Source organism: Canis aureus, chromosome 24 (genome assembly GCF_053574225.1).
Source record: "Canis aureus isolate CA01 chromosome 24, VMU_Caureus_v.1.0, whole genome shotgun sequence".
NCBI classification, from domain to species: domain Eukaryota; kingdom Metazoa; phylum Chordata; class Mammalia; order Carnivora; family Canidae; genus Canis; species Canis aureus.
This window is the reverse complement of record NC_135634.1, coordinates 46,682,535-46,697,972: the sequence shown is the minus strand read 5'-3', so window position 1 is coordinate 46,697,972 and position 15,438 is coordinate 46,682,535. Positions and strand designations below refer to the sequence as shown.

General features: G+C 47.1%; 1 long non-coding RNA gene across 1 annotated transcript; it reads left to right on the top strand.

The window, feature by feature from the left end:
* Positions 1-12,843: 12,843 nt before the first annotated feature.
* On the top strand, positions 12,844-14,390 carry LOC144296551 (uncharacterized). Its single transcript, XR_013363643.1, has 2 exons — positions 12,844-12,944; positions 14,191-14,390. It is a non-coding gene; the product is annotated as an uncharacterized LOC144296551 (long non-coding RNA).
* The last annotated feature ends 1,048 nt before the right edge of the window (positions 14,391-15,438 follow it).

The window sequence follows — 15,438 nt, the reverse complement described above, 5'->3', positions numbered from 1 at the left end:
GACCCCAGGGGACAGGTCAGATGTCTAGCTCTTCCCTGCCACAACCGCTCCTATCTCTCCTATTTTAGCCCGTGAAGGTCAGAGCTTCATTAGCAACCAACGCTCTTGAATGTAAGATACAGGTGGGGCTTTGTACCATGCAAACACGGCTGCGTTCTCTGATTGCTTGGCTGTAGAGCAATCCACCCAGCACAGCTTAAACAAAGAGCAGGAGCACCTCCAAAACCCAAAAGAAGTTACAGCCAACCCAGCCCTGAGAGGCCCTGGGATCGAGATTTAGGAAGCAATTGGAGCCCAGGTGACCACTCCCTCCAACTCTGTCTGGGGAGCCATCTGGTCCCTCTCCCCTGATTTTTGCCGCATGCCATCTCTGTTTCTCCTTCCCTCTGAGGACAAGCTCTTTCTATCCCACTTACACATGGCAGAAATGTAGCCAACTGAGCCACAGCTTTCATGACCTCCCAGCTCAAGTGACCTGCATGAAGCACACAGAGCCCCGAGGTACCAATTCTAAACTTCTAAGAGAGGAAATCAGATTGGTGCTTTGATCACGAATTGCCATCTGAGCCTGGCAATGGTGTTAGTGGGAGTGACCAGAACCACGATCCACTCAGAATGGTTCATAGGAGCAGCCTCTGTGGGAAGGAGGCGGATGAGAAGTCCGTCCAGTGGATTCACATACTACCTGGGGTCACAAAGGAAGGGTGGGATCAACATGAAGTTTCGGATGGTGCCTAGGCTCTGGGGGAGGGTGGGCTATGGGTGGAGCCCACTCCAGCTATAATTTACAAGCAGTGTATAGTTTTGGGGTTGGGGGATGAGTTCACATGTGCTTGTTTGGGTTGTGCTTGCAAATAAAGAAGCTAATGAACTAAAAAAGATCACGAATCAATGGTACTGCATCAAGATCATGAATCAATAGTACTGCGTGATGAGCAGAGGATTATGACTAATAAGAATTTAAGGACATTGAGGTGGAAAGTTTACTTTTTATCTGGATGGTGAGTGCACAGGTGTTTATCTTATTACTAGCTTTCCGCCTGCACATGTGTGTGGGTTTTTTTTTAAAGATTTTATTTATTTATTTATTTATTTATTTATTTATTTATTTAAGACACAGAGAGAAAGGCAGAGACGTAGGTAGAGGGAGAAGTAGGCTCCAGGCAGGGAGCCCGACGTGGGACTTGATCCTGAGACCGTGGATCACGCCATGAGCCAGGGGCAGGCGCTCAACCGCTGAGCCACCCAGGTGTCCCTGCACATGGGTTTCTCACACATGCACACACTGCCCTGAGGTCAGCCAGAGCTAGTAATTCCCTAAGGGAGGGCTAACTCAGAATTCCCTGAGTGACTGAGGCTCTGAGCCGGCCCTTTGAGGCGCAGCTCAGGGCTTCAGTGACCCTGCCTAGGGTGTCATCCAGGTGACCTGGGGCAGTGACCAGCAAGCCTACCGGGTAAGACTCCTGCTCACTGTGCTTTCACTGTGGCCTGGGAGCACTGCTGAAGAAGAAGCTTCTCGACAGGGCACTCTGCCCTCCATCCACTCTGCCTTGGCGGCCGGTGGCTCCTTTCTGCCTTGCTTCCTTCGAAGGAAAGGTGCATTCCTCACGTTCACATGTGTACCCCTCCTGTCCGGACTCAGGTTATCCTCCTAAGTTCCTTGTAACTTCTTCATGTAACCCAGGTACCCCTAGTTGCATGCTTCCTGGCAGACCAGGGGTGCTCTGACTCCAGGAAGGGAGGAATGCTGATGTCAGAGCGCCAGCCTCCTCCCTCGTTTGTCCCTTGCTCCCCTGACTCACAGTTTCAACCGTATTCTGTGGTGTGGAATGGGATAGATAAGGAAGGTGCTGGAATGGGGCCGGGGGCAGAAAAGTCACAGGAGGCTAGAAGCTCCATCTCTGAAATCAGCCCATCAGCCATCTGGAGAAGGCTGTGCAACTTCTTTCTCCTCCAGTCCCCTGCATTGTGGGGTGATTCAGGGAGCAGGAGATGCAAGCACTTCGTTCCCAAGAGCGGGGGCCCCAGACAGGGGAGGGCAATTTGGGGACCGGAGTCAGGACACGGGGAAGCCTCAGGCACTGCTGTCCCGCTGCTGACGGCCTCACTCAGATTGCTTTTCACCCCTCTTCATGTTTCCTGGTCTTGATATCAGACCCTGAGCGCATAATATGGCATAGCACCTGCCCCCCAATATTGGCGGTGGCTGTCCCGCTTAGTTCTGGGGTGTTCAAGCAGCTGGCGCGCTGCCAAAAGCCGGGTCCTCTCGCCCACCTCGGAGGGGCTCCAGGGAAACACGTGACGTGATGACATTGCAGGGGACACAGCGCTGGTGGATCCGGCCCCACACCTCCCCGAGGACAGGTAGTGAGTGACCTTCACCCTCACCCTGTCCCTGCACCTGCCCAGGACAAACCACGCATTTCTTTATCCACAGGCCATCCAGTCGGCCTTCGGGGGCCTAGCACCAACAGCCTCCAGGCAGACGCTGACCCGAGGCCCACGCAGGCCCTGGGATGCATGAGTAGGAACTCACTTCTAGAGACGGAGTCACGAAGCTTTGGCAGCCCCGCCACGTGGGCCCTGGCTTCCTGGTAGTTTGGGAAGCGAGACTGCAAATCGTGTCCCTAAGCTGCTTTGAAAACTCTCATGACTTCAGAAAAACAAATGCCTCCAACAGGCGACATCCTTGGTGCACTCAGCGGGTGCCCTCCTCCCACCCCGCCCCCCAGGTCTGATGCTAACCCAACATAATCCCAATAGAATACTCGAATATTCAAACAGAATGAGACAGAGCAGGGTGACATCAGGCGGTATTTTTCATTCTCTTTTGAGTCTTTGCAAGGGATCCAGCGATGTGTCCTTCAGGGCAGGCAGCTAAGTAACCCACTCTGCCGCCGTCTGTGTCTGTCCGTCCGTGGACTGTCCTCCCGCACCCTGGCCTGCAGAACTTTGTGTTTGCCTGTGGAGGACGCAGCTCTCTCTCGGTCTGCATAAGAGACGAAGCCCTGGCTCTTCCAAAGGGCCACCTGCCTAGAGCACACCTTATTTAAGAACCTTAGCTGTTTTTCTGGAAGCTTTGTTCTGAGAGTAGCCGTGTCCCACTGTCGAAGTTAATTTTTCTCATTGCTTCGCTCCCCAAACGGTTGAACCGATTGACTGTCAATGGGAAGGCAGGTGTTATAAAAGTGTGGTTTCCAGAACGGGGATGATGATCTTGCTTCTTGGATCAGAATCCCACACACCGGACCCCAGATCACGGATGCTGCCCCAGGCGTGTGAACGAGCTCTGCGGTGGTGGTGGTGGTGGTGCGTGTGTGTGGGGGGTGTTCCATGAAGAATCAGGCTGCCTTCTGCTCCTGTGACTTACTCCGGGAGCTTCAGGGGAGTCTGAGTTGTTGGGGGGAGGGTCCCACTGCAGTGAGACGCAGGATCCAGTCTCAGTGTAATAATTCAGCAATAAGCACGTGGTCCTTGATATTAGAGAAAACAGGCATCTCGTGGGTATGGGGAAGGCGTGCAGAAGAGGTTGTCAAGAAGAGCTCTCCCTTTTGGCAAATCCCAATCTACCTAAGACATCCCTTCCCTCCTACTCGTCTGCAGAAGATCTGCTGCAGCTAAGAAGCACTACTGTTGGGTTGGAAAGAAGCTGCCCTCCATCCATCCACGGGTCCTTAAAAAGAGCTACCTCCCGTCGTTTCCACGAATAAGACATAGAGTAAAGGGGGTGGAGAGGTTTGAGGCTCATTCATCAGCTTGGAAGTCCCCCCATTCCAGCAGCTCTCGCAGCACCAAGGTCCCCTCTGCCCTCTAGATGTTCCCAAAGCCTTTCTGGGATGTCTGTCCTGACCTTTTTTCCTCTCCCAGTCATTATGCCAGTTGGACCTTCGGTAACTCCGATGCCAGAAGCTGCCTGCAGCCCCAGCTCCGATAGCAATCAGGGCCCCAGGAGGTAAGTTTTACAAGAAGAAAATGCAACAGTTGTCTTGCATGGAGTGGATGGTACAGCAACCAGGAAATCTGGGATGTCATTCATCGGGGGCTTTCAGGCCAAGGAAGAAACTGCTGTGGCCTCCGCCTTTAAGCTTTGAATGTCGTCGCAGGGAAAACTATGTTGGTTTGGTGATAGCAGCACTTAGCTCTCCGGGTGGGGTGGGAGGGTGCTGGAAATGCACCAGGCTTGCTCAGGGGACCTCAGCTCTCACCCTGGTTCTGCCCACAGGACGGGCTCCATGTGGGCGGCCCTGTGAGAAAATGTGAGCCTAGTACAGAAATTCGTGTTCTTTTTTTTTTTTTTTTTTTTTTTTTTTATGATAGTCACAGAGAGAGAGAGAGAGGGGCAGAGACACAGGCAGAGGGAGAAGCAGGCTCCATGCACCGGGATCCTGAGTCTCCAGGATCGCGCCCTGGGCCAAAGGCAGGCGCCTAACCGCTGCGCCACCCAGGGATCCCCGTGTTCTTTTTTAAAAAGAGTTTATTTACTTGAGAGAGAGAGAGAGAGAGAGAGGATGCACGCGTGAGCAGGGAGAGAAGCAGAGGGAGAAGGAGAGGGTAAGAATCTCAAGTAGACTCCGTGCTGAGTGCAGAGCTGGAGAGCAGACTCGATCTCACAACCCCAAGACCATGACCTGAGCCAAAACCAAGAGTCAGATGCTCAACTGACCCAGCCACCCAGGCACCTGCCCTTGTTCAGAAATTCTTAAAGCGTTTCAAGATGGGAACAGCAGGTCTAACGGGGTCTAACCCAAGCACGGGGTTCTTTTGAGCTCAGGGCCCTGTGTACCTGGATGTGGTGCAGGTCTGGCAGGTGCCCTTGGTCTCTCACTGCATGTATGACCTGGGGGAAGTCCCACACCTCAATTCTTCACCTGGAAAATGAGGACCCTGGAGGAAGAGGGCTTCCTGGTAAGTTCTCCCCAGTAAGGAGGGGGGCCCACAATGAGGGCAGTGCTTGCTGTACCAGGAGGGGCAAAGGTGCCAGGACCCTGAGCAGCCTCAGGAACAGGGACGAATGATGGCATTTTAGGGCTGGGGGAGCCCAGGAAATCACACCCTGAGCCACCAACACCTGAGAGACCAGGGAGGACCAAGCAAGACCCCTGGTGCTGACACAGCCAGTGTAGACAGTGCGTCTCCTCCGATCAAGCTGATTTGCTGGAATACCCCGGGTTGGGGGCTTCACCAACCGGCATTTATAGCTCATGGTTCTGGAGGCTGCAAAGTCCAAGGTCAAGATGCTGGCGGATTTGGTTTCTGGGAGGACCTTTCCCTGGTTGGCAGAAAGGCTGCCTCCTTGCTGTCCTCACGTGGCAGGGAGAGTGATCTCTGGTCCCCCTTTCTCTGCTTATAAGGACGCTCATCCCATCATGAGAGTTCCGCCCTCAAGACCTCGTTTAAACTTTGTCACCCCCAAAGGCTTCACCTCCTAATGCTGTCACATTGGAGGACAGAGCTTCAACACACGTTGTAGGCGACACACGCATTCCGTCCATGGCAGGAGCACAGCCTCGACGGGATTCCTGACACTGAACCCCAGAAGACACGGGCAGTGCACGCAGTCCCCACACGCACCACCCCCAGACAGAGGTGGTGCTGGGAGCTCCAAGCTCTACGCCTCACGGGGCAGGTGAGCCGCGGCCAGGCAGCCAGGCTGGAGAGGGATTGCCTAAAGCTGTCCTACCAATTTTTCTCCCAAATGGCCAACCAGATAAATCCCTCAACCTTCGCTGGAAGAATGGAGAGGGTCAAGCCAGGCAGGAATGTTAAATCTGTTCATGTTAATCTCTTCATCTGCAGGGAAATCTCCAAAGCAGGCAGTGCACCCCAAAGGGGGTTAAAACGGGAGTTGTCATGATGCCCTTGTTTTTCCCAAGGACCCTTTGTTTTCATGGCATGTTGCTCCTTTTTTCTGGAACACCTTGCTCCTCCCCCATCTACCTGGATGGCTCCGATTTATCCTTCAGGACTCACTTGGGATCCTTCCCCTCTCCGGGGCTCTGTTAACACCCCGGGGTTTACTGCATGCAAAGCCTCTCAAGGAGCTCTGCTTTCTCCTCATGTTTTTCTTCCAGGACATTCTTGCAGACATCATTCCGTCACCTCATAGATGCACACTGTGCATCTGGCACACAGTAGGCACTTCCTGATTTTTTGTTGAATTGATAAATGAATGAGCGAGCTTAGAGGCCATCAAGGAGTTTGTCTTCCTAGCTGAGGCAGCAGAGGGCAAATTCCTGTCTCGCCCTCCTGTTGCAGAGCAGAGGCAGGATGTGAGTGAGTGAGCAGGACACGGAGACCACCAGTCCGGGGACCTGGATGAGACTCACAGGGCCAGAGGCCCGCCACCCCATTTCCCCCTGCACGGTGCTCCCTGCTACGGGATGGTGAATAACCAGTGCATGCGCTTCCTTTCAGCGCTGTTTCGGGGGTGACTGAAGAGAGAATGAGACTCAGTTTTAAAAGAGTCAACATTCGACCTTTTTAAACCTAGAAGTCGTTGTGGAGCGAGAGCCAACAGGACCTGCTGATGCGTTGGATGTGGGGGGTGCGGGCAAGAGGCAGAGGCTGCTCGTGGCCTTGGCCTGGCGTGGAGGGGCAACGCCTGCACTGTTGCATGGACCGCAGAACACGAGGAGAGCAGATTTAGGGGTTCTCTGCGTGCACCATACAGGAGAGCGCTCCCCTCAGACTTCACTGCCCAACGCCTGCGTCAGCTCCTGCCTCTGGGTGCAAGGATCTTTCCATCCTGAAGTCTTCTCTCCCCAGGCTCTGAACACTGAGCTCTGTCCGTGCTGTGGAATATTCTGGGAATCGTTCCATCTTTAGGCCTCCCTGTGGGGTCAGCTGTGGCACCCCTGAGATGGCATTGCAGGCGACTCCTGCCGCCCGCCACCCCAGCTTCCAGCGCTGACCCCGTGCCTCCCCCATAAACCTCCACGGTGGATCTCCGCTCTGAAGGCTTCCAGGGGCCACAGATGGGGAATGAGGCTAATTTATGTACATGGAGAAAAAGCCCACCAAGTGGTTTGGAGTCTCAAGGTGGTTGGCCAGCACACTGTCCCCCTCGCCCATCAGAAATGAAGGTGGGGACGCCTGGGTGGCTCAGTGGATGAGCTTCTGCCTTGGACTGGGGGCGTGAGCCTGGGGTCCTGGAATCGAGTCCTGAATCGGGTTCCCTGCAGGGAGCCTGCTTCTCCCTCTTCCTATGTCTCTGCTTCTCTCTCTGTGTCTCTCATGAATAAAAAAATAAATAAATAAAATCTTTATGGAAAAAAAAAAACAACAAAGAAATGAAGGCGTTATCAGGTTGTGCAGGAGGATAGAGTACCAGGTTAGATGGCGAATCCTGGGCAGTCGCTCAGGCCTTCTCCCCAGTGCTGACTTCTTTTTTTTTTTTCCCCAGTGCTGACTTCTGAGCTGGTCCTGCCACAGACCCACAGTGTAAAACAAAACCACAAAATACAAACACACACAAAAAACCCCAAACTTAAAAAAAAAAAAAAAACAAACTTGTGCAAGATTTAAAATTGAAAGCAGGATTGCTGATTGTCAGTGAGTGAATGAGTACTTGCCTTTACTCACTGACACTTTCTTATTGTGACCTAGGAAACGTCTCCGTCTCATGAGCAACATGCTGCAATTTATCCTCCGGATTATGTCCTAATATAATGACTAAGGGGCCACTTTGGTCTAATCCAGGTTTCCCTGGCCATGTGCTTGTGGGGAAAACCAGGGTCAAGATAATGGTCACAGGCACTTTTCCTAGGGATCTGCTTACACTCGCTCTTCTGGGAACTCATTCCCTTGCCCTAGGATGTCCCTCCCCAATTCTTTCAAGAGGACCCCGGGGTGGGCTCAGCTGAAGTCAGCAATAATGGGGGCTTGCCTCCCTCCAGGATCCTGGGCTGTGTTCTGTCATTGGGGCTGCAGAGTCCAGAAGCCGCTGCCCTAAGTGGCCCCAGGGGGGCTGCTGTCTTCTAGTGCCTGCCAGCGCCAAGGACCCAGGTCGGCCTGAGGACCCAGCCTCCTGAGGGGCAGCGCCTTCCATCACTCCTGGACACCTGAGCAGGCTCCGATGGAGTGAGGGGGGCAGTTACTTCCCAGGACAAGCCATGGAGCACCCAGAATCCAAATCTGGGCCAGTCTATCCTGGACTTCCTGGTAATTTTAAATTTTTTCTTAACAAAACTTAATTTTTTAAATTTATTGTACGATTACATAATCATTGTCCAAAAAATTTTTTTTAAGATTTTATTTATTTATTCATGAGAGACAGAGAGAGAGAGAGGCAGAGACACAGGCAGAGGGAGAAGCAGGCTCCCTGTGGGGAACCCAATGAGGGACTCGATCCTAAGACCCTGGGATCACGACCTGAGCCGAAGGCAGACGCTCAACCCCTAAGCCACCCAAGTGCCCCTAGTTGTCCAAAGTGTAAGAATCACAAAATAGAAAGAAGTGAATTTAAATCCCCTATAATTTCCTCTTGGTCAGTGTTCATAACTGGTTCATGTCCTTGGTTGTTTTGTTTCATTTTGTTCTTAATTTTTAGCTGAAAAATAGGAGCAAGGAGCTAAGCTCTTTTTTCCTAATCAGAATTGTTTAGAAATGTCCTTAAAGTTTTCCAATTACTTTTGTTTTGCTTAAATTTTAGTTACATTTTCTAGTTTAATCGCAAACTTCGTACAATAAAGCCACTTTTGTAATTCAGGGTTTTCCTATGTGTGAATAGTTATTTTTACAAATTGTCCTTAGGTGCTTGAAAGAAGGTGCACTTTTGTTTTGAGTGTAGGCATATTAATCCTTATTCCTTAATCAATCGTATTATTTTATTATCCTAATTTTCTATGCCTCTTAAACTTTTCCATCCCTTGAACTTAGAAAGAAAACCTTACCTTGCTTTGTTAAAATCTCCTACTCCAAATATTTTTGTAGTGAATTTCTTCTTAGATTTTTTTAACAGTCTTTGCTTTAAATACTATTGTCAATGTTATTTTATTTGGCACATAAATATTTGTGATCATCATAGTTTCATTGTAATTATATCTTTCCCAATCTGAAAAAAAATCTTTCCTGTTTAATGATTTTCCCTTGCATATTCTTTTGTCTAAGATCATTTTTTAAAATCTTGCTTTCTTGTATTTGTGTGTGTCTAACATATATTTGCCCATCTTTTAACATTTCTGTTCTGTCCTCTGTTTTAGGGGAGTTTTATATCAATAACTCACCTTTAAATTTTCTTTTTGATCCAGTCTTAGAGTCTCTGAATAGGAGATTTTAATTATTTTGTTAATTGTCTCAAAGTATGTTTGCTTTTACTTTTGCCATCTTACTTTTGTGTTTTTCTTTTTTTTTAAATCCATCTTTGATTTTTCCTTCCTTTTTTGGTCTTTTTTATTTTTATTTTTTTGTCTATAGGCTGTTTTTTTTTCTTGCTATAATTTGGAACATATATATCCTATTTTTTCCCCAAGGTGTTTTCTTAAATTTATATAATTGATGTATAACACTGTTTAAGTTTGGGATGTATAATATGTTGGTCTGATACATGTGCATATTTTGCAATATGATTACTACAATAGCATTAGCTACTTTTTCATGTCCTTACTTTTTAAAAAATATATTTTATTTATTTACTCATGAGAGACACACAGAGAGAGGCAGAGACACAGGCAGAGGGAGAAGCAGGCTCCCTGCGGGGAGCCCCATGCAGGACTCGATCCCAGGACCTGAGGATCACCACCTGAGCCAAAGGCAGATGCTCAACCACTGAGCCACGCAGGCACCCTCATGTCCTTATTTTTAATTTTGCTAACATTACCTCTAAGTCTTAAGGTACTTCACCGTCTGTCCAAAACCTGATATCCCCTGACTTGACTTCATATCTACTAAAATGATATTCCTCTGCTGCGTGAGAATCAAGCTGCCGAAGCCCACTCGAGCTGATCCCCATGACCCCACCCCGTCCACTCTGGTGCTGACAAGATTCCCTTCTCAGAACCTTTACAGAAGGAAGGGCCATTAGCCACGTTTTGTTGTGAGTAGGTGTTCACCAGGACCTTTGTACCTGGAGAAAGGGTAAGGTATTTCCAGGTGACCAGGAGCTGCAGATTGCTTCACTGGTGGGTGCATCCTTTGCAAAAATACAGATTAGCAGTGGCTAGGAGAAGGAAATAGCCCTGTTCGCCTCAGGGTGCCATTCCCGTCATGCCCAAGCTCACTGCCCGGCACTTGCTGGCACCCCTGGGAAGGGCTTGGCTCCCTCTTGTCTGACCTCAGAGCTCCGTTTCAGAAGCCACATTGTGCATCAGCTAATGAGAGTTCCTCAATCTGTCCTCATCTGCACCACCATTGGCAGAAATCCCTCCCAGACTGGGGCCAAGCTTTAATTGATATTCTTAGCTTCTGGTGCAGTTGCAATTTTGCAATTTTGCATGTGCCTTCATGGGTCTTTTAGCGGGAGAGGATGAATCAGGCAATCAGGCACCTGCTGGGAGCTACCATATGATTCTAGAAGTCTGCAAGTTTGGCTCTGAATGACAGAATGTGAACCATGGCTTCAATGTTTGTTATATAAAGCTTATGGCCCTCATTTCAGCAGATACTACAGTCCAGCACTTTCCAAACTATGTGTTGAGGAGAAAAGGATCCTAAAGTATGCTGTATTAAAAAAATAAACAGAGGAGGAGGAGGTCATAGCAACCATGTTGGGGGGATTGGTACACTCCACGCTTCTCGGACATTCGAAACACACTGCAGTGTATTAAGGCCTAGGAGCATCCTGTAACAAAGGAATTGACTTAACTTTGTTTAGAGCAGCACATCTCAATACTCACTTTGAAACCTTTTTTGATAGGGCCCCTGGGAACGTCTAACAAAACCGATGTTTTTCCAGAATACACACGGGGATGGATGGGCCAGAGCAGGTGCCAGAGAGGGTCAGGGAGAGAAGGTGGCCCTGTTTCTCTGGCTCCTGCCCACGTGTCACCAGAGCCCTGGCATGGATACTCAGCTTGTCGATTCTTCTGGATTATTTATATGAATTACATCGCCAGAAAACAAAAATGCCTGGAGCATATTTTCTTAACCTTCAGCAGACCTAATAGTACTGATTTGTGATTAACAGCATGTTTTCAAACTTCGCAGAAAATTAATCTGGGAAGCTTTTGTTTAAGTTGTGTCTCTGCATCTTATAAGAAACAGCAATGAAAAACACGGTCTTTTTTTTTTTTTAATTGGAGTTCAATTTGCCAACATATAGCATATCACCCAGCGCTCATCCCGTCAAGTGCCCCCCTCAGTGCCCATCACCCAGTCACCCCAATCCCCCGCCCACCTCCCTTTCCACTACCCCTTTGGAAAACATGGTCTTTTACCGTTACTCAATATCCAAGAATACTCTTTCAAGATGGATTTCATCATAAGTGTGGTTTCATTACAAACACTGATAAATGTGTCTGATTTCCTTTTCAACTATTCAGTGTAATCTGTGTTTTTCTTTTGGTCTTGGTTACCAGGGAACTCAGGAATAAATACGGTGCTCTTTCTCCAAGTTACTTTCTCAACAATATCTGGAAACGTCAGCCTTCTCGGTTGATTTTGCATCATCTCTGGATTTTGTTTTCAAGCTTTATGAAGGCATAATTGACACATAACATTGTGTAAGTTTAAGGTATACAGCGTGATCATTTGATGCACTTCTATATTGCAGAATAGCTACCTCGGGAAGGTTAGGAAGCCCATTCATCCCCTCACATAGGTACCATTTTTGTGTGTGTATGGTGAGAAATATTAAGATCTACTCTCTTAGCGACTTCCGAGTGTACAATGCTTCCGAGTCACCGTGCTGTGCATTACACCCCAGCACTCACTCATCCTATAAGTGGAGGTTTGTGTCCTTTGAGCACCTCCACCCAACCCATCCTCCTCTGCCCCTGGCCACCCCAGTCTTCCCTCTCTTTCCTACATTTGGGCCTCTGAATGTTTAAATCCTTAACTCTCCTGTCTTACTTTATGATTATTTCTTATACGATCCAGAATCCCTTTACCACAAACTGGTATTTAGATTCTCTCTCTTCGTATGTCGATAAGGTCAAGGAGGCAATAAGTAAAAATCAATTTGATTCGTAAAGAGGAAGTAGAGAAAGTTTTGACATTTCCCAGTACAAACACTAAAAACACATGCCCAGCATTGGAATGCATGAATGAACAGCACAAACAGTAATGTTAACAAAGAGAAAGAATCCAGTAAATCTCATTTCTCAGTGTCAACAAAATCTCGAACTATTCTGATTTACTGCTCTGAGCTCTAAGATTAATCTGATATTGAATTATTTTCATTTCCATGACTGGAGCCAGCTGGAGTTATGGCCTTTTTTTGTTTTATTATGGAAGTTTTAAGCATACCTCACACTTGGAAACTGTAAACGTCCAAGTGCCCAACTACTGCTTCAATTTCAACAATTACCATCATTTTCCTCATTTTGTCTAACGTTGCCCTACTTCCCAGTTTTTAATTTTTTTTAAAGTAGGCTTCACACCCAGTATGGAGCCCAACGCAGGGCTTGAAGTCATGACCTTGAGATCAAGAGCTGAGCTGAGCTCAAGAGTCAGATGCTTTACCACCTGAGCCACCCAGGTATCCCTAGTTTAAAAAATTTTTAAGGCAAATCTCAAACACCATGTTTTTTTTTTTAACATAAATATATCTCTAACAGATGACTTTTTTTTAGCATAACCACCATGCTATTATACCTTAAAAATTAACCATAATATTTAATATTATCTTAAATATATTCCATAATTAAATATTTCTAGTTTTCTCAAAAATTTCTTTTTCATTTCCAGAGTCTTCAAATCAGATTCCCCACAAGGTGTGCATGCTGCATTTGGTTGTTATGTTGGAGGCATTCTGAAGTATCACAGCTTTCTACCATTTGAAATGAGAGGTGTGTAAGGATATACAAGTATGTGCCTTGATTACTTAACTTATCAAGAATTCTAGAGAATACATCATAAGGCAATTTTCTTTTTCTTTTTTAAAGACTTTATTATTTATTTATGAGAGACACGGAGAGAGAGGCAGAGAGACAGGCAGAGGGAGAAGCAGGCTCCCTGTGGGGAACCCGATGTGGGACTCGATCCCAGGACCCTGAGATCATGACCTGAGCAGAAGGCAGATGCTCAACCACTGAGCCACCCGGGCACCCGACAGTTTTCCTTTCATTCTTAAGCAAGGGGAGGGCAAAAAATAACCCCCTTGACTCGCTTAGGGTCCCTGGCTGGGTCTGAAAATTAAGATGACAGAGATAGATCATCAGGAGAAAAGCACACACACTTATTTAATATAAGTTTTATATGACACGTGGAAATGAAAGCCCAAAGGAATGATTGAGCTCCAGTGTGCAGACCCCATGCTGGGTCTGAGGAAGAGTGGGCAGTCGTGAAAGAAGTGATGGGGTTGAGGAGGAGCTAAGTGTAGTACTCTGGATGAAGCAGCAAGGTTTGTTTGTTGAGATTCTTCTCAACATCCCTGTCTTGGGAGCTAGGGTGCTCCTCTCCTCCTGCACAGGAGGTGAACCTCATACAGAGAAGCTGTGATCTGCATCCGGGAAGAAGGGGAGAGAAGGTCAAAGTGACCTTCTTGCTTTTATTTTTTTCCCTCAAACTCCTTCAGCTTCAAATATCCATATGCCAAGGTGCCATATTTTGGGGTGGCTCATCTTGAGCCATTTTTTAAAATTAAAAAAACCCTTCACAATATTGCCAAAATTCATGCCCTATCTTTATTTTATATAACTGCAAACACAATGCACACTGAGTTTCACATTCTGCCAATGTGATACCAAACCAATTCTATCTTGCCAGTGTCTGTATAATTATCATTTGTAACAGGTGCACATTATTTCACTTTCTTGGCCACTATTCTATTGCTTTAGCATTTTTGTAGCATTTGCTCAAATCCATATGATGTATTGGAAGGGGAAATGCTAGCCAAGGCTGAAAATGTTTGGTGCCACCTGCCCCCGCCCCTTCCCCACCCTGCTTTTAACCCTGTGTTTGACACTACTTTTAGGTCTATGGAGGCAAAGAAGTAAAAGGCAGAGGTGGGCTGCAGGAGTAGAGAGGGGGTGGTGGTTTGCCTGGGATGAGTTTGAAAGCATTGTTTTTCTTCTCTCTTCTTGATTCACATAGGGCCAGCCTGAGAAGCCATGTGCTCACCTGAAATTAGTTATTTTACAGAAGAGATCCAAACTGCCAGTTCTGTATGTCCACTACAAGCCTGGAGTGTGCAGGCACCAAGTAGCAAGGATAGACCATGCCCTTCTGCATCAAATATTTGATGTCAAACTATGTGATATCCCATTTATCATTAATTAATCACCCTAGAATAATCTTGTGTCCAATGACTGGTCTTGCCAGGTACAATATGCAAGGAAAAACATCACCTCGTGCACTGTGGTAAACAATGTACTACACATAAAATGAAGTGGGATGTTGACAAGGCTCATAAGCTTTGTGGTGACGATTGTAAGCAATAATATTTACATGACATTATTTTTTTAGATTTTCTTTTTAAGTAGTCTCTATAATCAACATGAGGCTTGAACTTACAAACCCGAGATCAAGAGTCACATGCTCCACTGACTGGGCCAGCCAGGTGCCCCAATAAAAATAATTTTTATTGTTATCAAAAAAATTTTTTTTCTAAGAATGTTTTGTATAGACAGATGTTTTGGGCTGAAATTTCTCTTTAGGATTAATTTTTAGGAACAAGACTATTAGATCTCAAATGAGACATTTTTTAGAGAGAGAGAAAAGAGAGAGAGAGGGGGAGAGAGACATGTTTTTTTTTTCAAAAGAATGATGCTGGGATCCCTGGGTGGCGCAGCGGTTTGGCGCCTGCCTTTGGCCCAGGGCGCGATCCTGGAGACCCGGGATCGAATCCCACGTCGGGCTCCCAGTGCATGGAGCCTGCTTCTCCCTCTGCCTGTGTCTCTGCCTCTCTCTCTCTCTCTGTGACTATCATAAATAAATAAAAATTGAAAAAAAATATTAAAAAAAAAAAACAAAAGAATGATGCTAATCACCAAGACTACAAATGTAAATACAAGTCTCAGATACAGGCATATTTATGTGCTAGCCACAGAGATTTTTAAACAGCAGGCACACAGAAGTTTGGGGAAAGAAACACTGAAAATATTTTCGTCACACCCTGAGTGCTTGAAATGAAACCTCTCCAATACATCTCTACAATTCCATCTTAACAATAGGAACCCTGACAATAGAATTAATTAACTCAGTTGGGTGGGACCTACACACTGGAAGCTCCCAGAGAGAGTTCAGATAGAGAGAGACCAGTAGACCAGTAGACCACTGGGAGATGAAGCCATGGTGCAAGTTGAGGAATGGATCAGTATCTTGCATGTTATTATTTTGAAT